The 25,244-nt window shown below is 43.8% G+C and overlaps 1 long non-coding RNA gene across 3 annotated transcripts; it reads right to left on the bottom strand.

The window, feature by feature from the left end:
• Nucleotides 1-3,171: 3,171 nt before the first annotated feature.
• Nucleotides 3,172-6,504, bottom strand: LOC123069338 (uncharacterized). 3 transcript variants are annotated; one of them, XR_006432477.1, is made up of 4 exons: nucleotides 6,042-6,504; nucleotides 5,820-5,942; nucleotides 3,817-5,721; nucleotides 3,172-3,515 (listed from the first exon to the last, which is right to left on the bottom strand). It is a non-coding gene; the product is annotated as an uncharacterized lncRNA (long non-coding RNA). The 3 variants fall into 3 exon arrangements; XR_006432472.1 differs by having other exon boundaries at nucleotides 3,172-5,721; XR_006432476.1 differs by having other exon boundaries at nucleotides 3,172-5,721; nucleotides 6,051-6,504.
• Nucleotides 6,505-25,244: the final 18,740 nt, after the last annotated feature.

Genomic DNA, 25,244 nt, shown 5'->3' with positions numbered 1-25,244 from the left:
AATTTATAGCGCACGATCCTTTTTCTTTCGTACCGGCGGCGATCCGCCTTAGGATTAACGATATTCAAACACGTGTTGTTTTGTTTTGTTTTGTTTTGTTTTGTGTGAACACCAAAGCCATCGCCGGCGAGGGTGAGAAGGAGGATAAGCGGCAACACAAATATAATGCCTCGCTAAAGTAAAGGAGATGGACGTATTGTGGTCTTGAGTGATGGTTGTTGGGTTAAGGGCGTGTGTTATGTTTTCTCTCCCGTTGCAACGCACGGGCTCTTTCGCTAGTTTAAATTCAAAATCTAAACCAAACCAACTCCAACCGTGTTCAAATTTTAGGAAGTGTTATTAGGCAGTGAATGTGATTTATGGTTGTGGTTTGGAGGTTTAATTTGCAACTCAAATTTAGAAGCCTTTAATGAGAGAAGTTGAAAGTGAAGTTGGAATTTTTGGGAAGCTATGAATTGGCTTTTTGGAAGTGATCAAGAATTTAAGTTTCAGGTGAAACTTTCAAGCCATTATTAAAATAAAAATAACTCCATCACATAAACATTCATGCCATAAGTACTACAAACAAGGTAGATTTTCTTGAGTTGTTACACAGACCACCACTCCTTCCATCACAATTACCCGCAAAAACCTCCATGCAAACCCAAAGTATTAGCCATTCCCTGCACCCGCTATTTAGAAATCTACGTTTCAACCACGTAAAGAGTAGCTCGGCAAAAAATCCTCCGTAAGGTTGTAAAGTTCCAGAATTGTCGCGACATTGCCAAGTCCGCGGTGATTCCAACAAAGTGTATTCATTGTTCCTGACGGTCCTCCTCGAGGGAGGTTGCCGATTTTCAGATATACTAGCCTTGCTTGGTGATTGCCCCTTCTTCGCATGCTTACACTCTTTATGTAGCATGTGCTATGGCGGTGGAGGTAGCACCAGGCTAGCACCTACCTCGGTTATTGACACAGCTATCTTCTCACCCTACTTCCCCTTCATCTCGTCAACATGATTCCCTTGCATGACCCCTCTTGTTGTTGCATGTCAAGCTTCTGGGAAGTTTTCTTTTTTATACTGACTGTCCCCCCTCCATCCGGATGCTCAATACTCCCTCCGTCCCAAAATTCTTGTCTTATATTTGTCTAGATACGGATGTATCTAACACTAAAACGTAACTAGATATATTCGTATTTAGACAAATCTAAGACAAGAATTTTAGAACGGATGGAGTATGTTTTAGCAGACTCCATGTTGTATCTTTCAGCTCCTCTCTAGTAGCCAGATTGGCACCCGAGACGATCTCTTCCTGGGTGCGTAATGCCCACGCCCCGCTCTTCCACGTCCCCAACCCCATCCTTGCATAGAAGCAAACTGACCACCATGAGTTGCATATCCTATTGTAGCCCATTTTAGTAAATATTTTTTATATTCATGATTTTTTAAAATTCACAAACATTTTTTAAACTTCATGAACATTTGAAAATTCATGAGATTTTTTCAAATCGGCAAACATTTTTATCAATCCTTGAATTTTTTATTAAAAATCCACAAACTTTCTAAAATTCTTGAACTTTTTCCAAATTTACAGAATTTTTTCAAGTCTTGAACATTTTTCACGTTGGTGCGATTTTTAATTTATGAAAATTATTTTAAATATATATCTTTTTTGGTAAAAAAAACTCGCAGTCAGACTTTCCCTGAACCATTGGAAGCGTGTTTTTTCAAGGTTAGCGCATGGGAAAAATAAAGGGGGTCAGGCCTGAGCTGTGCAACTGGGCCGTGGCCCGCTGATATAGCTATGGGGTGGGTGTGGCCCGTTCTCCGGCGTATTAATCCCGTTCGATCACAGAGCAAAAGCCCAAGAAAACAGCCAAAAAAAATAGGTCGTCTTCTTCCCGCTGCGTCCATCTTGTCGCTGTCCCCGGCGACGTTCTTGTCGAAGACCCCCGGAGACCCGCGGCGACGTTCTTGTCGACGTTCTTCCCGGAGACCCCCGGCTGCGTCCAAATCGAAAAAGGCAATGTAGTCTTCGATTCTGTTTCTTGGCCACCGTTTTCTTTCATTTTCTTGGAGTTCTTGTTCTGTAAAAATTTCACCCTACCTCTTTCCCAGTTCTTTCGGTTCTTGATTCGCTGCGCCTCTGCTTCAGTTATCTTCACGATGTCAATGGAGGGAGACAGGGAGGGAGCAGAGAGAGGGCGCCCTCGGCCTCGGTATGGCGGCCGCGAGGGGACAGCGGAGACGACGGCGCACCGGACGACGAGGCACCGTCGCAGCACCACCCGCGACCGCCGGGGCGCCGGGGCGGCCGCGTCCACGGACGGCCATGGGCTGCAGCACTGCGGCGGCGGCCACTTAATTGGCGAGTGGCCAAGAACAACTGACGCGTTCACGAGGGCCGGCGGCAACGTACTCGCCGTGGCATCGGGAACCGCGGGAGACAGCAGCACTCGCGGGCCCCAGCGCGGCGGTGCGGCTGCGCCGTCGAACGGGGGAGTCGCCTCCGATGAGCGGCTGATTGCCGGGCGCCGGCAGAATGGAGGCGCCGCTGCAGCCGGGCCACCTGCAACGACAGAACGACAGCAGAACTTCGTTCAAAAACTGGATCAACGTCAGCTAGGATTCGTCACCCGGCTAGGAGACGCACGGTTATTGAGGGGGAACATGTGCCTACAGGTATAGTTTGTCACTTCGCTGCTTTGATTCGTTCCCCTCGTTTCTGCAATTCATCAATGTGGCAATGTTCTGAACAATGAGATTATATTTCGTCTGAATTCTGATCAAGATTGCGCTGGTTTCATTTCTTTCCCTCGTTTCTGTATATTTATCAATGTGATAGTTAGATTATGCTTCTGATCAATGAGATTATGCGCGTCTGGATTCTAATCAAGATTGTGTGTACTGAATGTAGGAGGAATACAAAGCTTATCATTCAAAGTTTGCCACGAAGTTCAGGCAACTGCAAGTTTCTGAAGAAAGAGATATCAAGATGGTGTTCCAAGTTGACAGAATCCTCATTGCTTTGGCCAAATCAGGTCTCTGCATTGCCTTCAACAGGAGAAACGGCAAGCGTCTATGCGCTTTGAATAACCAAGTAGATCAGAAGATATTGTCTCTTCTCTGGAACAAAAATGCAAACTGGATTATATGCGTCTCACAGTTCACGCTCTCGAGGTCGATTGATATAAGATGCGCCAAAGTACCACTCGAGTAAGTTTTATTACTGTATTCATGAGCATCAGTATTACTCTTAAGTACTGCTTGTTGTTGTATTTCTGCAGAACTAAACAAGCAACATCACAAAACTTACAAGTTCAAAACAGTACTGTTGTTATACTGTTGAATGAAAGAAAACAACAGTAGAAGGACCAGCACAACAATAGTGTCGAAACATTGTTAGAGTAGCAGCTGTTAATGACAACGACAAAAAGATTCAACTAATCACAGGTGGAGCAAGTAGAGAGGGGCGTGGGCAGCTGCAGCAAGTAGAGGAACGGTGGAGCCTCGCTGTCAAGACGGCCCAAGTTACCTGTAGAGAAGGGGATATTCAGTAGAAATCAATATCAATATGATATTTCAGAACCAAACCTAGTTACAAGGCTGCAGTTTAACAGATATATATGGTGCTTTAAAAAGAACATAACATAAAACAGGATTGGAGGACAGAATGGTTGCATATTGGAAAGCTACCACATAAAACTTCTCCTGTGCATATATATGACATTGTTATGCCTCCTTTCTTATAATAGAACATTTAGCATTCTAACAAATATTTAGCATTCTATCAGCTACATAACTTGAAACAAAAGAATTGTGCATTTTGATCCTACCTGGTTTCATTTCTAGGTCTATAAGGATGGCGATCCGCGTGCCCCAACAGATAAGAATGTTTTCTGTATCTGAAATTACGAATCCGGAACATGTGAAATTATCTGCCGGTGCTGAAAAGGCAGTGGTATTTTCTAAAAAAACTAGGTACACATAAATTGAACACTTTCCAATATTTGTTTGTATTTTATTTATTTATTTATTTATTTATTGTTGTCTAATCTAATAAAATAAACAAACATTTTTCCCATCAGCGTTATGAGAATTTTTAGCACAAGGAACGGCAGTTTACTTCATCAGATCACAATGCCAGGCATGGAGTGCTACAATCTGAGGTACTAGTCTAGGCTTCAAAAGGCAGCATTTGTTTTCACTGTTGCATACTGACAACTTATATGTATTGCAGCAATAATATCTTAGTGACAAGCCACAGACCTGACCTGAAGGGCCTCTTTCCTATCCAAACACACTCTCTCAAAACCGGAGGCCTGACAGAAAGGTGTTATGTTCTTCTCAAGAATTACAGTGAAGTTAGATTCATACAATCTATTTCAACTAAAGTGGTGCTACAAGAGGAAAATATGCGAGTCCGAATCACAGATGTAGGTTTATTACATACAAGTAACTAGATTTTATTATTATGAAACCTTGATCTCAACTTACAAGTGTTTGCTCCTCCTGAATTATGATCCAGCTCAAAGAAGAGCCTTCTGTGGCTAAATCAGTTTGTAAGAGTAATCCAAGGGGGATACACATCCTACAGACTGAAGATGAGCTACTATTATTGGTGAGATATAGAAATCAGGTTTCCTTGTTTGATGATAAGGGAGAACTGCTGAGGCGAATCAGGTTCCTGCCTTCATGGAGGCTACACTGTTATACAATCGACGAAGCATCCGATGTACTAATATCCTATTTGACATCGCATGACACAAGAACAGGTATTATTTCATTCATTAGCTGCGGTTGATACAAGTTTATAATCTTCATTCTTCCAATCGTTTCGCCTGACTTAATAGGGGTATTATTCATTGCAGGTGAAAAGATTGGCAGAATGAAGATTATAAACCTAGCAAATGCGGCAACTATTACAGAAATTTCAGAAGATACAAATGCAGTTAGGGCAGTAGGTCTTCCGCAACAGAAGCCCATCAGAAGCTCAATAGCTGAAGCCTTAGCACATGTTCAAAGCATTTTTTATGAACAGGAATCTATGGAGATAATTACTGGGACAGCGAAGGGTCAGATACATGTCTGGGGAACTTAGTCAAACATTCTTGTGTATAAAACAAATAACATGTGAGCAGCTAAATGCTTGTAAAATTCCTAGTGGGAAGCTGATATTCTTTTCTGTAAAAAAGCAGTGCATATGCCTTGCAATGCCCCATTTTGCTACACATTATTTGCCTAACTTGCCTAAGGTTAGTTCAATACAAATGAAGCCACAAGTTGGCAAGCCAAAGGGAATCTTGTCACAGTGGTGTGGCAAAAAGCACATTGGCTAAGGTGACAAAAATCATTATTCGAGGCTACCAAATTTTCTACAAAATTAACTATTTGAGGTTACTAACTTCCTGTACATGTATAATAAGAAATAGGCAGTAAGCATATTACACATAACTGGGTACAACACTTGTACTAGAAATCATGTGAATGTATCAAGAGGAAGGTGAGGAAAAGTCACATGTAACTCGGCATTACCCAACTTAACCTATGCATTGATCATACCTCAGCAAGTCAGTTAACGACACAGGTTCAGACTCAACATTTATGGATCGCTGCATTGTTTCTAGCTTGTACTTATGCCTGCATACATGCGCCAGTAAGAATTAGCCGCTGCTTTGGGCAAGATGCATTCCTCTTTACTTGTTGGTTCCTGTGATAAATGGAAACCATCTTGAAAGCAACTACACATAGAAGAAGATTCAGATGCATAAACTGAAGCGAGCATGTATCAAGTACTATCAATATCAAATGTGAAATTATCATGTCCTATATCAATTACCTATGGGGAAACCCCAAGCTACTAGCCAACAAGCTATCTCATCTGAGTTGTGAGAAACAATTTTGAGAAAGAAAATATAGGTCGGAGCCTAGAGAACCAATAAACCACTCCATCCTTGGGATCCTGAAGAATAAGACATAAATAGAGTGTCACCAGAACTCAGATTTTTGTTTGTTTGTTTGTAGAAGAGGGATTTAGAGGATGAGAAGGGAAGATGGGTACCGCAATTACCAATCACTCGGGTGCGCATCCTCCCCTCCCCGTGTGTGGTATCAGGAAGAGGAGGTTCCGTCTGGCCGTGGGAAAAACTTGATCTTTGAGATCGGCAGTCGGTCGAGGCGGTAGGACACGATGGCGCCGGCGGTCGATCGAGAGGTGGCGCAGGCGGTCGATCGAGACGGTGGCGCTGACGGTAGATCTAGAGGTGGCGCCGGCTGTCGATCGAGAGGTGGCGCCGGCGGTGGATCGAGACGGCGGCGCCGACGGTCGATCGAGACGGTGGCGCCTGGAGATGAGAATACAGGGAGGCGCGTGAGACAGCACGGAGCAGTCTGGAGGAACGTAGGGAGGGAGGGAGTGGCGCAGTGGCGACTGGGGAGCGCCGGCGGCGAGATTCGGCGGCTTCGGGCAATATAGGGGTAGGACGGAAAGGAAGGAAGAGACGAACGCATGGGCTGTGGGCGGATAGCACATACTCCAGCAGTAAAGAGAGCAATTTGATTTTTTTTTTGATCAAATGAGGGCAATTTGAGTAAATGCCACATCTTTTCCGGGACTTTGCTGCTATCTCTACTCCTAATGTCTCAGTTGATAGTCTCCGCGGTTAATTTTCGTCCCACCTTCCCTGGGTTTTTTCGTCCTCCCTCCCACCTCCCAATTCCCCCGCAGTAACGATCCCACCTCCCAGTTTCGTCGGTTTTTTTCATCGGGTTTTATTCGCCCCCCTCGATCCTATCTCCACCTCCATCCCGCCGCCACCTCCTGCCCCGTGCCGCCCGCCCCACACCGCCTCGACCGAGACCGCGCCCCTTCCCAAACGACGACGATGATGGAGGGCGCCACCCAGCACCTGACCTACAGATTCGCCGGCTCCCCGCTCCTTGGGGCCAGCCCCTCCCCCGTGCCGGGTCGAGCATCGGCTTGGAGGCCTACACACGAGCACGGGTTCGCTCGGTCCGTCCGGGTAGGGTGCCACCGACGGTCTTCTTCTCCGGCCATCCGTCGTCGGTGGCCATTCTTCCTGCTCCCGTGCCTCTTATTTGGATCGAGGTCGCGGTGGTAGTGGTTCGGCGGCGGTTGGGAGGGAGGCGGTGGCGGCGGTGGGAGCAGCAGCGACGGGTGGTGGGGTCCGGCAGCGGGTGGAGGGGCTGTGGCGCGGTGATGGGGAGCAGTAGGTCTGTGGCCGGACCAGAGCGGGCAGGGGATTTCTTCCCGGATTGTTGATGAATATACTTGGGGATTCATGATTCTTGCACCCATGATGTGACGCGAGATTTGTTGGGATTTTGTCGAGGGAGATGGGGTGCGATTTGGGGGGATCACGCCTCGGATTCTCGGGGTCGCCGGGGATGCGGTGATTGAAGGAGGAGACGGTGGAGGGAGAGAGGGGGGGGAGGAAGGAGGAGGGGGAGGCTGCAGCTGCGAGGCTGCGATGGGAGACGTTGGGGATGCCCACTGGACATTGGTGTCCTTCTCAACACAAACCCATGGAGTGCCCAACCCGGATTTCAAAGGGACTTGGTTGGTTCGATACTGCCAATTTCTTGGGTGCTGATTTTGAGTTGGTAAAAACCCTTGATTGATGCAAATCTTAATTTTATTTTAAGTGGCTGCAGGTTTATAATCTGGGTAGAGCAAATTGTTTTTGGTTGGCGATGACTGCACTCATATGGACATCCCTATGCTCCTTATATCTTGTTACCATTATTGTTGATTATTTCTCTTTTTGTTCTTTTCTGTTATCTAATAGGGAGTAATAGATATTCTCTTACTACATGTACATCTAAAGGACAAAGGAGCATGCCATCTATGATTAAACATGGGTTTTGTTTGAGATATAACGTTTCTAGCTGAATGTTGTTTCATACAATTAATCATTATTTCAGTTAGAGAGATTAAACCCAAATTTGTGTATGCATTGAATTGGAAATATCACAACTGCATCTTAATTGTCTGCTTAAATTCCACAGTAGAGACTTTGCCACCGATGACACACTATATGTGGATGCCACATCCTTTCTTCTGCACGCAGCGCATGGCATTCCGGTAAGCCTTGTACCGTTGAGATGCTTGACGAGGTGTGCAGCTGTAGTTTAGTAAATTTGTGTGTTCGATTTGAGCGTTGCAGGTTCGTTTATGTGTGCTTCTCAGTATTGTACATGGAGGTACCATGAGGGGTGGTGACACAGAACTTGCTGGCGCGGCGAAAGAGCCGGTTCCTGTGATCAGGATGCTGGAGGCTCTTGGGTCACAGCCCACATGTCTGCTGGAGGTACGTTTTATACCCTCATTCTGTTAGTAGATGCTCTTGTTGTACAGATACCATTCAGGCGGTGTCTTTGGTGAAACTTGTAGCTATGCTACTTGGCCCTACTATAGTACTACTCCTGTACCGTTCATGCATTAGGTTTTGTGAAGTTTCAGCTCAACCCTATGACATGTTCTTTGTTAGTATTTCCTTACATATTATCTGCATCATTCCCTAAGAAAAGCATATTATGTGTGGGCTCTCCTTTTGGTGTCTAAAAATTTCATTATACTATCCTTTTCGGCCAAAACATTGAGGATCTCCACCAAATCATTATGTTGTCCTTTTCTCAAGGATCAGTGGCAAAATCAGTGAGAGATGTTCTCTCATCGGTCGATGGAGCTAAGGGGGGATTCTAGATTGAGATCAAGTGAGAGGGGGTTGATGAGGAGAGAGCAGTCAGGCGGCGGCGGTGACTTGGAGCACAGTCCAGCGACGACGGCCGTTCGGGAGCAGGAGCGCGACGGCGGCTATTTGAGAGCAGGAGTGAGATAGTGGCTGGGCATCACGGGGTTCAGTGGTTGGAGAGGATAAGGGGCACGACAGTTGCACTCAGCACCATGGGACACCCAACGTGGTTGGAGAGGATAAGGTTGATGGCTGATTTCTTTGTTCGCCTTTGTTGTGGTCAATGGTGTCGCATCCTTCTCGATCCCTTGCCATGAGGCAATAAATCGCAAAAGAGCGGACAACACCCTATGCTCCACCTTCCATGTACATGTATTCTTCTTCGGACCCTGAACCGAAGGCTTCTTCAGGTCCTTATCAAGGTACGGCTGATAGGTGGTTTCACCGCGGAGCTCCCTCGCCGTTAGTACAGCGACGCCTGATCGAACGTGCCGCAACTCATCACCTTGCATCGCCCTCCCACAGCTGCTTCTCTCTGATCTTGGTCAGATGTTCTGGTTGATGTGCAAGTAAATGAGAGGGCAAGCTAGGGGAATGGAATTAGAGAGACGATTGTAGAGCGGCATCGTTGTTGTCCCTGTTGCTTTATTATTTTCTTTCTCAAGTGGTTACTTTACCTTCATCAGTCCATCTTCACACTTTTGATTGTCTCAGCTTAGTTTGCAGTTCCAGCTTAGATTTGTTAGTTTTATGGGTTAGCCAGATTGTTCAAATGTCTGGTTGATTCACAATTTTCTCATCCTTTCACCGCTTGTGTTTATCAGGTCTAGACCAGTAGGGGGAAGAAGCCCCTACGATCTCTATTCCTAATGTCTCAGTTGGTAGTCTTCGTTCCACGGTTAATTTTCGTCCCACCTCCTCTGGGTTTATTTTGTCCTCCCTCCCACCTCCCAATTCCCCCAGTAACGATCCCACCTCCCAGTTTTGTCGGTTTTTTCGTCGGGTTTTTATTCGTCCCCCTCCCACTAGTTTTATTATCGCTTCTGCCCGCCCACCGTCGCCATGGCTGTTCTGATGCATCTAATCCGTAAGCTTCCAGTCGCATCTCCATCTCTTGCAGATTGATTTACAACGACCTCTAATGATTTACAATTGCAGATCGATCTGCTGTAACATTGGCTGGGTGTTCTCTTCTTGACTCTACCAACACTGGCTGGGTGTTCTCTTCTCGACTCTACCAACACTCTGGAGTTACAAGCAATTACATCAGGTAGATATATCTATGTTATTTTTTTATTGCTTTGAGCTGCTTTGATTTTATTGGTAAACGGGGAGAGGCTGGTGAGCTGTCAGCACACCCTGGCCACAACTGATTTACAGAAAGACGAATAGACATGCAGACTAAGCTCCATAGCAAAGGGATTTTGGTAGTACATGCCAAGTTTTTGCTCACTGTTGAATAGTCTATATATAATTATTTATGCAATACTTGGACCATAGGAGCAATTCATTATGTATATTTTGCTGGGGATTCTGCCTTGCAGTCAATTTATAGAAGGGTAAGATGTATCGCAATATCTTTGACTTGCATTCTCTGTGATGTCAAGTAAGATAATAGAATATATGCTCTTTGAATTATGTTTTCTTTTTTTTCGATGTCTCTGTCTTACTTATATAATCCAATTGGCATTCGCTATAGTTTCTGTTGATGAAACATTTGTTTTGTAATGTCAGGAGGTTCTGTTTGTGACTTTGCAATCAATATTCATAGATACGGTTCGTAGATCATGATATCTACACAATCTCAGTCTACTTCACGTGACTATATATTGTATTAATGGGTTGTGTCAGGGTTATTTTATCAACTACTGGGTTGTTGATCGACATTACGGTTTAATTCTTACACGAATTAATGTTGACTCGATTCCCTGTAGTAGGTTGAGAGGCTTCTTCTCTCATGATTTACTATAATTAGTTTGCATGGCTCCATGCTCCTCATGATTTCTTTGAGTTTTTCTGTAGGAGCTCAATCAAAAATCACCTAAGAAAAATATGTCGTTCTTCTCTACAAGGGTTGCATGTGGAATTTGAGGAGAATCTGTGCACCAGCATCCGACTCCTTGATGTTGCTCTGATCATATTGTGTAAATATATTTCTAATAAAGCAATCGCCCGATGGTGTACATGTTAGAAATAACAAGATGTAATCATCAAGTGTGAGAGATGGTGGCAACATCATGATGGGATGGTATGTACTGTTGTGCTCATCAATAGGTTAGTCTTTCATTCTCTTGCAGCCAGTATGTTTTTTGTTATGCAAACAACTAGGAAATATCTAATTTCTATGTACGTCCAAATATATATAAGCCCTTGTCCCATTGAGTCACTTACAAGGTTGCTACAACATGCTAAGTAAGCATCCAATTATTTACCCTATTTTTTTGTATCAATCCGAGAAAGACGAGAACGATGGCTGGAAGGCAGGGCGTTGTTGGATGGAAGGGAGAGTGAGAGAGATAGGAGGGGCATGAGGTGACAAGTTCAGTGGGGTTGCCGAGGAGGTTTGAGAGAGACAGGCCGCCATTAAGATTTTTATATCCGCTGGCATGCACGCTTGCTTGCTGATGTGCGCGTGTGGCTGTTGCTGTTGCGCATGTGTGCGTGGTATGCCATTCCCGTGTGTATCGCTGTGACGCTATGTGATTGCTGCTGCTGCTCAGCGTGTGTGTGCGGTTGTGCCGTTGCTGTCGCGTTGTCTGGTAAAACCGCCATGCACTTTTTCTTGTGCTGAACAATTCATGATCACTATACTACTGAACTCTTTCTTGAACAGAAGCCACATGAACTTAGTTTGAGCTCTTATGTTGTTAAATGAAGCATGATTTTTAGTAAGCTGGACATATATTTTTGATTTCCTCACTTAATAGGAAATTTTCAGTTCTGTTTGTATTGTTCCAATCAGTTGTTTTTACACTACTATGTAATCAGCACACTTATATATCAAGTGATTATAATATCTTCATTATTTCTGTCATGACTTTCCTTTCTCATATTACTGATCCATGGTCTCCCTGTAGATTTCAATGCTGACTTGAATCCTGTTAGGAGTTGATCAAGATAATCCGATGTGTTCTGATGCAATCACTAATTAATTTGAGAGAGAACAGTGTGGAATCAGAAGAAACGAGATGTGACCGTTAAGTTTGAGAGATGGCAAGAGAATGTGATATGTAGTCCTCTATATGCACCAATAACGCATTCACTTTTCACGCTTCTATGGTTGGTTTATATGTGGTTATCGAAGCAGGATAAGTTCTTGAGAAGGACTCTAATTGCTATGGACACCAAGATTTCAGATGTCGCTCCCTATTGCGTATTGCCGTTGACACTGGACTTGCTATCCAGCAAGAGGGACATTGGGATCATTGTTCATCTAGAGAAGTCAGTGCCAAATCTATGTCAAAATATTGGGATATTAATGATTGGAGGTGATGTTTTTCTCTTCCATGCCTAAATTGTCTTTAGTATAAGTCCATATAAAGAAAACTGTAGTGTTCCAACTATTGAAGCACAATTGTTAAATTAATTAATTTTAGCTATGTTATAGTTTGAGCTGAGGGCTTGTAGCGACCAGACCTCAAACAGTCTGATCTCTGTGCTTAGGTGTCATCCCTGGATCAGTAATGCTGACACCACACAGTACTTCGAAGGATTTATAACAGAGTAGCAATCACACACTTATTACATCGAATGTCTCAAAAGAGAACTTATTACAATAAATATGGCTTAAGGCCATCTAATAACGATAACAGCGGAAGGCTTGGAAGATAAGCGAGTCCATCAACTCCAACGGCATCACTGAGTATAGAACCACGACCTAATAGGCACCTTACTCGTCATCTGAAAAGTCTGCAACATGAAACGTTGCAGCCCGAAAACGGGTCAACACATGGAATATGCTGGCAATGTAACACATAGAGAGTAATGAATGATAAAGCCTATACTACATGCATATATGGCTGGTGGAAAGCTCTATGGTTACAGTTTTGCGTAAAACCAATTTTTCCCTACTGCAAAGGAATAAATTTATTTAACTATCATGGTGGTTGTTAAACATTGAGAATGGTAGACAGCATCCTCAATCCCAATTAAAGTAATCATCATTAAACTCAACGGCATTAATTTAGAGTAACATGATGAGATTCACATGATATCCAAGTACTAGATACTCAAAACGTCCATAACCGGGGACACGGCTAAACATGATTAGTTTGTACACTCTGCAGAGGTTTGCGCACTTTTCCCCACAAGACTCGATCGCCTCTGTTGGATTTCTTGCACTACATGGTGTTTGAGAAACGGATGACCGAGACATAGTCTTTCAGAAGCGCTAGCACCTTACGATGTGATAGACCGTACCACCTACATCCCCTACATCTGCTAGTCTACCACTGTAAGAGTTCGCACGACTTAGTCAACTATGCCAGAGCCCATAATGGCTTGTGGCTGCACACGGAAGTTTCTAGTATGAATAATCTCATGATCCCTTTGAGCCTGGGTGTCGGTCCATGAAGAAAAAAACAACAGGCAATCCTGGAATACCCAGGTACCTCAATCCACCCAGATGTGTGTTTAAGTTGCCACCTTAGATAAACCATTAATTTAACAATCTCACATCTGTCATGGATATCAATCACCCAATCCACGTCTACTAGCATAGCATGGCATAATAAGCAAACGTAGAAGTAACTCCCAAAGGTTTGATAATAAAAGCAGGTAATAAGTACTACCTCAACTACATCCCATCCCACAATTTGATTAGATCCTAATCATGCAATGTTTGAGGATTGATCTAATGCAGTAAAACTAGGTAGTAAAAGAGGTATGATCAAAGTGTTACTTGCCTTGTTGATGATCCGCGAAACCTAGAGATTCGAAGTAACAGGCGGCGCACTCCGGGTATTATATCGCAGACAAACAAACAAGCATACAATAAGTACTCATCTAATGCACAGGTAAAACTCAAATAATAGATCTAACCAGAAAGTTCAACTTAAGAACTCCGGTTTGCAAAAAGAATCAAATCGAACGAAGCAACAAAAGTCAAACGGCGAAAGAAAACAACTTCGTTTTACTAATCTTGACCTAAGTCAAATTTTACAGAAGCAAAAACTTGTTTAAGTTGATTAAACGGATAGAGGGTTTCGACACGAAACTCCAGGCGTTTGAATCGCCTGATTCTGATAAACGAGCGAATAGTTATACTAAAACGAAAATCGAATCAAAAATCGCGATCAGAAATAATCACGGAAAAATCCGAGAAAAAGAAAAACGACGAACGGATTAACGAACGAACGTTCGTTAACCGGATCTAAACAACGAATTCGTTTGTTAAAATGAACGAACGAGCGAACGCTCGCTATTTAACCTAAACCGAAAAAACTGATCTAAGTAAAAAAACGGAAACTAAAAAAACCGACGAAAAACGAACGGAAAAACTGAACGGTTTTTCTAAAAAAAACGGCGGCACGGATTTTGAGGCGAACCTCGGGGGTCGGCGCGGGCGGCGGCGGCGGGTGCGGGGCGGGGCTGGGGCTAGGGTTTGGCCCGGGGGTGGGCCAGATTATAAAGGCTAGTCGGGCCGGAGTCCCGGTCGGACACGGCCCGTAGGTCGGTGGCGCGTTTTTTTTAAATAATAACACGCAGAAGAAAAATAAAAAGAAATACTAAACGGACTCCAAAAATCCCGAAATAAATTTTCCCAGACTTCTAAAATCAAGCCGGACAAAGTGAACATTTATTTGGGGCCTAAATGCAATTTTGAAAAACACATATTTTTCCTAAATTCAAATAAAATAGCGAAAAACTCCGAAATAAAATCTTATTTGATTTTTATTAAATCCTCAATATTTCTTTATTTTGGGAAAGTCATTTTATTCCCTCTCTCATATTTTTGTAATATAAATAATTGATGATAAAATAAATAAAATCAAAAGATCCTATTCTCAAAATTTGAGAAAACTCAAATATGAAAATAACGAAATCCCCAACTCTCTCCGTGGGTCCTTAAGTTGCGTAGAATTTTCTAGGATCGGAACCAAAAGCAAATAAAATATGATATGCAATGATGATCTAATGTATAACATTCCAAATTGAAAATTTGGAATGTTACAAACGTACCCCCCTTAAGATGAATCTCGCCCTCGAGATTCGGGCTGGCTAGAAAATAGGTGAGGGTGGTCTTTCAGCAAATCCTCCTCTCGTTCCCAGGTGGATTCATCCTCCGTGTGGTGACTCCACTGAACTTTGCAAAACTTAATAACCTTGCTGCGGGTGACTCGGCTGGCAAACTCGAGAATCTTAACTGGTTTCTCCTCATAGGTCAAATTGTTATCCAAATGAATTGCTTCCAATGGCATTGTATCTCTCAACGGTTTGTCAGCCATCTCCGCATGGCACTTCTTCAACTGAGAAACGTGGAATACATCATGAACTTCTGACAATCCTTCGGGCAATTCCAACTTGTAGGCCACTTCTCCCATACGCTCCAAAACTCGGTATGGTCCTATAAAACGTGGCGCTAACTTTCCCTTAACTCCAAAACGCTTAATTCCTCGAAGTGGAGATACTCGAAGATAAACTCTGTCTTCGACTTCATAAACTGTCTCCTTGCGCTTAGAATCTGCGTAGCTCTTCTGCCTGGACTGTGCTACCTTGAGCCTATCGCGAATCAACTTCACCTTCTGTTCAGACTCTTTAATCAAGTCAGGTCCAAACAACTGGCGGTCTCCATCTTCGTCCCACGACAACGGTGTCCTGCACCTCCTTCCATACAAGGCTTCGAAAGGGGCCATCTTCAAACTGGTTTGATAGCTATTGTTGTAAGAGAACTCTGCATATGGTAAATTGTCGTCCCAACTAGATCCGTAATCTAGCGCACAAGCTCTCAGCATATCCTCCAAAATCTGGTTGACTCTCTCGGTCTGTCCATCCGTCTATGGATGAAAAGCTGTACTGAACTCTAGCCTAGTACCCAAAGTTTCGTGCAACTGCTTCCAGAACTTTGAGGTAAACTGGGTTCCTCTATCTGATACGATACTCCTCGGAACTCCATGCAGGCATACGATCCTGGTCATGTATACCTTTGTCAACTTAGCACTAGTGTAAGTGGTCTTTACTGGATGAAATGAGCTACCTTCGTCAATCGATCAACTACAACCCAAATCGAGTCATAGCCTGAACGAGTCCTGGGTAATCCCGTGATAAAATCCATGCCTAACTTATCCCATTTCCATTCGGGTATCGGCAATGGCTGTAGCAATCCTGCTGGCTTCTGATGCTCTGCCTTTACTCTCTGACATACATCACAAACTGCTACATACTCCGCAATATCCTTCTTCATTCCGGTCCACCAGAATGTATCCTTCAAGTCCAAATACATCTTGGTATTTCCTGGGTGAATCGAATAGGGTGAATCATGTGCCTCTTGCAGAATTAACTTCCTGATCTCTGGGTCATTGGGCACATAGACACGATCTTCAAACCATAGGGCTCATCCTCACGAAATCCTTTAGCTTTTCCTTCGCTCATTTTCTCCTTTATAGAAGCAATCTCCTTGTCAGTCTTCTGAGCTTCTCTGATTCTATCCATCAAAGTTGACTGAACCTCCAATGCTGCTACATAGCCTCTCGGAACTATTTCCAAACATAGCTCATGAAGATCCTCGGCTAACTCCTTTGGTATTTCTCCCGTCATTAGGGTATTGACATGGCTCTTACGGCTCAATGCGTCAGCTACTACATTAGCCTTTCCGGGATGATAATGCAACCTCATATCATAATCCTTGATGAGCTCCAACCATCTCCTTTGCCTGAGGTTTAACTCCTTCTGCATGAAAATGTACTTCAAACTCTTGTGATCCATGTACAACTCACAATGGTTTCCAAAGAGGAAATGTCTCCATGTTTTCAATGCATGCACTACGGCTGCTAACTCCAAATCATGCGTGGCATAATTTAATTCGTGAGGCTTCAGTTGTCGTGAAGCATACGAAACAACTCTTCCCTCCTGCATAAGCACTGCTCCAAGTCCTCGACGTGAAGCGTCGCAATACACCTCATAATCCTTGGTCTGGTCTGGTAAAATCAACACTGGTGAGGTAACCAATTGTTTCTTCAACTCCTAGAAACTAGCCTCACACTCCTCTGTCCATATGAACTTGGTATCCTTTTTCAGCAAATCCGTCATAGGCTTTGCAATCTTTGAGAAGTTCTCAATAAATCCCCGGTAGTATCCTGCAAGTCCAAGAAAACTCCGGATCTCTCCAACTGTTGTTGGTGCTTCCCAATTGGTCACAGTGATAACCTTTGTGGGGTCAACCGCTATTCCTTCTCCGGATATAACGTGTCCAAGGAATCCTACTTCCTTCAACCAAAACTCACATTTGCTGAACTTGGCATATAACTGATGTTCTCTGAGCTTCTCAAGTACTAATCACAAATGTTCCTTATGTTCCTCTTCATTCTTCGAGTAAACCAGAATATCATCAATGAACACTACGACGAACTTATCCAAAAACTCCATAAACACTTTGTTCATCATGTTCATGAAATAGGCAGGTGCGTTAGTCAGACCAAATGACATAACGGTGTACTCATACAGCCCATATCTTGTGGTGAAAGCTGTCTTAGGTATGTCCTGCTCTCGAATCTTCAACTGATGGTACCCTCATCGCAAATCGATTTTGGAAAACACTTTAGCTCCTTGCAACCGATCAAACAGATCACTAATCATCGGTAGTGGGTACTTGTTCTTGATCGTTACTTCATTCAATCCGCGGTAATCAACAACCATTCTTAACGATCCATCCTTCTTTTCCACTAGAAGTACTGGTGATCCCCAAGGCGAAGAACTTGGGCGAATGTAACCTTTATCCAGTAACTCCTTAATCTGCTTCTTAATCTCCACCAAATCCTTTGCGGGCATCCTGTATGGTCGCTTCAATATGGGCCCGGTGCCTGGTAAAAGCTCAATCAAAAACTCAATATCTCTGTCCGGTGGCATGCCTGGCAACTCTTCTGGAAATACGTCCGGAAAATCCTTTACCACTGGTACTTCCTCCTGCACAACTCCTGTTAAGGAATTTACTTGAATCCTTTTCGGCACATGCCATGATACATACTTGATCCTTCTTCCTTCTGGCGTCGTAAGCAAGATTGTCTTACTAGCGCATTCAATGTTCCCTTCATACTTTGATAACCAATCCATGCCTAATATCACATCCAATCCTTGAGATTCCAATACTATTAGGTCTGAGGGAAACACATAGTTACCAATCCTTGATGGTAACCGATCACACCATTGACTAGCCATATACTCTGCTCCAGGCGAGGTTACTAAGATGGGTGACCTAAGGGCTTGGGTTGGCAGGTTATACTTATCCACAAATCCCCTTGAGATGTATGAATGCGATGCACCAGTATCAAAAAGAACGAGTGCAGTAAATGACTTAACCAAAAACTTACCGATTACTGCATTAGGCTGAGCTTCAACCTCCTCCACGTTAACGCGGTTCACCTGTCCCCTGTTGAAAGGGTTAGGCTTCTTTCCAGAGCTTCCATTGCCATTCTGGCCTTCAGGACATTCATTGGCATAATGTCTGATCTTTGAACACTTGAAACAGGTGACTTGGCTCAGGTCTCTCTTGGCTGGGGTTGATGGGGTGGTACGGTTCTGGCCATTGCTTCCTCCATCCCCATTACCATTCTTGTGGCCATTATGGTTGTGCGAGCTACCTCCTCCATGGGTATGCTGAAAATGAACTCCCGGTTTAGGGGTAAGACGGGGCTTCTGCTGAGCTCCAGAATTATACCTCCCCTGTCCATACTTCCTCTCGCGGTTTTCAATCTGCTGCTGCTTCCCCTCAATCATAAGAGCACGATCTACCAATTCCTGGTAGTTGTTGAAACTTGCTACCATCAACTGCATACTCAGCTCGTCATTCAGTCCTTCCAGAAACTTCTCCTGCTTTGCTGCATCCGTAGCAATGTCATCGGGGGCATAACGTGCTAGCTTACTAAAATCATCCACATACTGGCCAACTGTCCGTCCTCCTTGGCGCAAGTTACGAAACTCACATTTCTTCATGGTCATAGCTCCTGCTGAAACATGGGCAATGCGGAAAGCTTGCTGAAACTGATCCCATGTGATAGTGTCTACAGGGTAAGTGGCTGTAAAATTCTCCCACCATGCTGCTGCGGGTCCTTCAAGCTGATGTGTGGCAAATTTCACCTTTTCCCCATCTGTACATCCTGCAGTGGTCAACTCCCTCCCTGTCTTGCGGAGCCAATCATCTGCTACTATCTGCTCGGTGCTACTGGAGAACACCGGCGGATTCAGCCTAAGAAAACGGGTTAAGTGATCAACTGGTGGTGGCGGCGGTGGGTTGTCGTTGTTGTTGTTGTTGTTGTTGTTGTTGTTGTTGTTGTTGTTGTTGTTGTTGTTGTTGTTGTTGTTGTTCTGGTTCTGGACTAACAACTGCATCAAAGCATTCTGCTGCTGGATCAACTGAGTAAGCTCCGGTGGGAAAGCAAATCCATTGTCACGTCTCGGAGGCATCTGAGGGTTTAGAAAATATGAGAATTAAGAATAGAATGAGGTCTAAAGAGAAAACACTACCCAAATGCACATGAGGCAAATGCACACAAATCACTTCATTCAAACAAACAAGGGCATACAATCGGTCTAGAACTATCGCAAAAGTGCGTGGACTATACTATGTACATGGTGGAACACTACTACTGTTTATGGTAGTCTACTAGAAAAACTTCTCTGATGAAGACTCCATGATATCTGCTCCAGCTTCGTCTTCAAAATCATCATCACTAGGATCGGAATCGGTGTCATCGATGATGATGTAGTTCTCTGGACAGGTGCAATCTTCATCTTCTCCTCCGGGTGCTGGATTTCCCATGAGTTCTTCAATCTTCTCCTTAAGATCGCCGTTTTTTCTTACTAGGGCTACGATCTCATCCATGTAGTCCTTGCGAGTGGCCTTCAACTCTCCTTCTAGCTCGATAATCTTGGCTTTTGCTTTCTTCAACTCCATCATGTCTGCGCACATCTGGTTTTCCTGGCGTCGAATGTGCTGGTTTAACTCTTGGATGAAATCTGCAATGGATCTATCCTTCTTGGTGCTAACTATCTCCCATTGTTCATCTCGGCGTCTGCAAATCTGGTAGATAGTGTCCTTGAGGTCTTCTTGATAAACTTCTCCAATGCATCCCATGGTTATGTGAGCTGCCATGCTCTTTCCCAGACTCCAGGTTGGTGCATTGAAAACACACTCTATGGGCTCCATGACTGGCGCGAACGTCCTTCCTGAAACTTGAGCTTGAATCTTCCAATGCTCCTCTTCGGGTAAAGTGGCGTTGTAGGTCCCGGTGAAGCTTAGTATTCCGATGTTCAGGTACTTAGTGACTTCCTTGAGGTGTCGTCCAAAAGGTGTATCTTCATCCGGTTGCGTGAACTTGATCCTCGCTTCCGTCATCCTAAAAGAGTAGAAAAGATGAGGAGTTAGAAATGAGAAGAGAGTACTGATCTAGGGCTTTATCTTAGAGGTCGTGTCCTACAGTCAGCGTGTGCTCTGATACCATCTCTGTAGCGACCAGACCTCAAACAGTCTGATCTCTGTGCTCAGGTGTCATCCCTGGATCAGTAATGCTGACACCACACAGTACTTCGAAGGATTTATAACAGAGTAGTAATCACACACTTATTACATCGAATGTCTCAAAAGAGAACTTATTACAATAAATATGGCTTAAGGCCATCTAATAACGATAACAGCGGAAGGCTTGGAAGATAAGCGAGTCCATCAACTCCAACGGCATCACTGAGTATATAACCACGACCTAATAGGCACCTTACTCGTCGTCTGAAAAGTCTGCAACATGAAACGTTGCAGGCCAAAAACGGGTCAGCACATGGAATATGCTGGCAATGTAACACATAGAGAGTAATGAATAATAAAGCCTATACTACATGCATATATGGCTGGTGGAAAGCTCTATGGTTACAGTTTTGCATAAAGCCAATTTTTCCCTACTGCAAAGGAATAAATTTATTTAACTATCATGGTGGTTGTTAAACATTGAGAATGGTTGACAGCATCCTCAATCCCAATTAAGTAATCATCATTAAACCCAACGACATTAATTTAGAGTAACATGATGAGATTCACATGATATCCAAGTACTAGATACTCAAAACGTCCATAACCGGGGACACGGCTAACCATGATTAGTTTGTACACTCTGCAGAGGTTTGCACACTTTTCCCCACAAGACTCGATCGCCTCCGTTGGATTTCTCGCACTACATGGTGTTTGAGAAACGGATGACCGAGACATAGTCTTTCAGAAGCGCTAGCACCTTACGATGTGATAGACCGTACCAACTACATCCCCTACATCTGCTAGTCTACCACTGTAAGAGTTTGCACGGCTTAGTCAACTATGGGCTTGTGGCTGCACACGGAAGTTTCTAGTATGAATAATCTCATGATCCCTTTGAGCCTGGGTGTCGGTCCATGAAGAAAAAAACAACATGCAATCCTGGAATACCCAGGCACCTCAATCTACCCAGATGTGTGTTTAAGTTGCCACCTTAGATAAACCATTAATTTAACAATCTCACATCTGTCATGGATATCACTCACCCAATCCACGTCTACTAGCATAGCATGGCATAATAAGCAAACGTAGAAGTAACTCCCAAAGGTTTGATAATAAAAGCAGGTAATAGGTACTACCTCAACTACATCCCATCCCACAATTTGATTAGATCCTAATCATGCAATGTTTGAGGATTGATCTAATGTAGTAAAACTGGGTAGTAAAAGAGGTATGATCAAAGTGTTTCTTGCCTTGCTGATGATCCGCGAAACCTAGAGATTCGAAGTAACAGGCGGCGCACTCCGGGTATTATATCACAGACAAACAAACAAGTATACAATAAGTACTCATGTAATGCACAGGTAAAACTCAAATAAGAGATCTAACCAGAAAGTTCAACTTAGGAACTCCGGTTTGCAAAAAGAATCAAATCGAACGAAGCAACGAAAGTCAAAGGGCAAAAGAAAACAACTTCGTTTTACTAATCTGGACCTAAGTCAAATTTTACAGAAGCAAAAACTTGTTTGAGTTGATTAAACGGATAGAGGGTTTCGAGACGAAACTCCAGGCGTTTGAATCGCCTGATTCCGATAAACGAGCGAAAAGTTATACTAAAACGAAAATCGGATCAGAAATCGCGATCAGAAATAATTGCGGAAAAATCCAAGAAAAAGAAAAATGACGAACGGATTAATGAACGAACGTTCGTTAACCGGATCTAAACGACAAATACGTTCGTTAAAACGAACGAACGAACGCTTGCTATTTAACCTAAACCGAAAAAACCGATCTAAATAAAAAACGGAAACTAAAAAAAACCGACGGAAAAACCGAACGATTTTTCTAAAAAAACGGCGGCGCGGATTTCGAGGCGAACCTCGGGCGGCGGGCGGCGCTGCTGGCGGCGCGAGCGGCGGCGGCAGGTGCGAGGCGGGGCTAGGGCTAGGGTTTGGCCCGGGGGTGGGCCGGCTTATAAAGGCTAGTCGGGCCGGAGTCCCGGTCGGACACGGCCCGTAGGTCGGTGGCGCGTTTTTTTAAATAATAACGCACAGAAGAAAAATAAAAAGAAATACTAAACGGACTCCAAAAGTCCCGAAATAAATTTTCCCGACTTCTAAAATCAAGCCGGACAAAGTGAACATTTATTTGGGGCCTAAATGCAATTTTGAAAAACGCATATTTTTCCTAAATTCAAATAAAATAGCGAAAAACTTTGAAATAAAATCTTATTTGATTTTTTATTAAATCCTCAATATTTCTTTATTTTGGGAAAGTCATTTTATTCCCCCTCTCATATTTTTGTAATAGAAATAATTGATGATAAAATAAATAAAATAAATAAAATCAAAAGATCCTATTCTCAAAATTTAAGAAAACTCAAATATGAAAATAATGAAATCCCCAACTCTCTCCATGGGTCCTTGAGTTGCGTAGAATTTTCTAGGATCGAAACCAAAAGCAAATAAAATATGATATGTAATGATGATCCAATGTATAACATTCCAAATTGAAAATTTGGGATGTTATAGGGCTTCTTACCATTTTTACTTCTACTAGATTCATTTGTCATAGAGTTTTTAGAGCAGGGTACTTGACAAATGAGTTAGATCACTTTTCTGTCTGAGAGTCGATTTTTTTGTGCGTTAGATGGATTGACAAGTACCAAAGATTGATGCCAAGCAGGACTAAAACCTGTCCATAGATTACCTTCAGTCCCGCATTCCAATCACAACATTGGGCCGAGCGAGCGTGCGGGTGGCGCAAGAGGCAATGGGTAGCCGGTGGAGACTGAGTGGTGAGCGGCGGTGGCGAGGTCGAGCGGTTGGCACCAGCGGCGAGTAGGCAATTACCGTGACGGGCGAGCGCACGGGGCGAGTAGGTGTCACGATTGCATCACAATTGGAATAAAGTAAACAATGCATACGTGTGGCCATTGACTGATTTTATGTGTTGTGTGCTTGTGTTAACAGCCAGCCAAATCAATCATCCAAGGGCCATTATGTACGTGAGTGTGTCAGCAGTGGGTATATCTGAAGATTATTTCTCAACTCGGCATGTGGGTAGAGAGTAAAAAAATGATGCCATGGTAGCATGGCAGACCTGGTAAGTGTCATGAACATCATGATATTCTTCCTTTCTTAGTTCCTTGATTTGAAAAATAATTTTCTCTGCGTGTGTAGGAACATAGCAGTCGGACAAACGACACTTTGGCATCTTGATCGATCAAGGAAAATAATTTCTTTACTTTAGAAAATGTGGGTTCAGATTGGTCTGTTGAGTTATGGCTGGCTGATCAGCATAATTTTCCTATTTAAAAAATGTAGCAAATACATTTCATTAGAGATTGCTTTGCAGCAAATTGCATGAGCGAGTGGGTTTTTTTCCATCAAGTCGTAGAATTTTTGTTTAGGGTAGAAGGTTCAATTCATTGGTTGGTTACTTCAAGAGTCAATAATGGACACACCGGTGTATCAGTTGCATGCCTGACAATGGACATTATATTTTTGTTTCGTGGTCATGGACGACATTCAACTTCATGTTACAACGTGGCAATGTCTCAGGAGACATCGGATGTGTCTTCTTGGCTCGAAGGCGTCACGAGTGATGGATGCTTCGCCCCCCTTGATGGCGGTGCCAGGTCGACACGAATACGGATGGAAGGGATTAGAGCGGATAGAGGGGCGGTTGGTAGAAGACTCCTCCTGGATGATCCGGCGGGAAGTGTGAAGTGAAGAAGTGAGGGTGCCATGGCAAATGTGAGGTACGTAACATCGGTTTAAAGGGAGAGGGCTCAAGCGAGAATTGTCCTGCTATGACGGGAAACCGAGCAGGAAGGGGAGGGTCCGACAGAAAAATGGAAGGGTTTTGTGTTAGGACCACATGTTGGAGATAACATGGTGGATAGTATGGACACCCCCTCCCCCCCACACACATATGGGCTGGATTTGGGGGAGCTCATATTGTATAGATGGTTGAATTTTGAGGAGCTAGTTGGGCACAAGTTTATCTGAACACGCACGAACATATGAGGAGTAAATGAGTTTCGACCTTAGAACGGATTTAATCATTTATTCGATTTATTTATATGCATTCTAGCTCGTAGCAACGCCCGGGCACTGTACTAGTGTCCTATAGCACCTTTCTTTTTATAATACTATATTGGACTATATACCACGCCTTTGACTAATGGCTGGACAAAATACCGTGAATTGATGTTTTTTCCTTCTTTTGCACGTCCAGTCATTCAACACATATTTGTTAGGATGAATTTGCCTTCAGCTCGTTTCCTGGTCATACGAAAGATCACAAAGCACGGCGCCGCCTCGTCGTGCCAGCTCCCCGGCGAGCCGCCATCTCGCCTTGCCTCCTTTCATGCACCACCACCACTACAAAAAAAGACACATCCGTGACATTTTGGGCCGAACAATTTTTTTCTGTCGTACATATGACACTTCTATGACAATAATTGTGACAAAACCCGGTATCATCATAGATGTGGTGGGCTCCTACTTCTATGACAAAAAATCATGACATAAAATCGGCTTTTCGTCTTGGGCGGGCCGGAGACGCAGCTGCATGACATTCTTTGGGCCGTCCATGACGGAAAAAACCGTGGTAGAAGCGAGGGCGAGGAAAATTTCGGGGAGTTCCCGATTACGATGGGAGGTCGGGGGCCGAGCGATGCGCGTTTCTCTCGTACACGTACGCGCGTGTGTGCGAGGCATTGGCTCTAACTGAACCCGAGCGAGGCATTGGGCTCTAACTGAACCCGAGCGATTGCACTGCAGGCTACGCGTTACTGGACCCGAGCGATCGATCGATGGCTGTTAACTGAACCCGATCGAGTGATTCCTTCGCTACTGCTGCTAACTGAAGC

This window comes from Triticum aestivum, chromosome 1A (genome assembly GCF_018294505.1).
Source record: "Triticum aestivum cultivar Chinese Spring chromosome 1A, IWGSC CS RefSeq v2.1, whole genome shotgun sequence".
NCBI lineage: Eukaryota > Viridiplantae > Streptophyta > Magnoliopsida > Poales > Poaceae > Triticum > Triticum aestivum.
The sequence above is the reverse complement of the archived record's forward strand: the minus strand, read 5'-3'. Positions and strand labels throughout refer to the sequence as shown.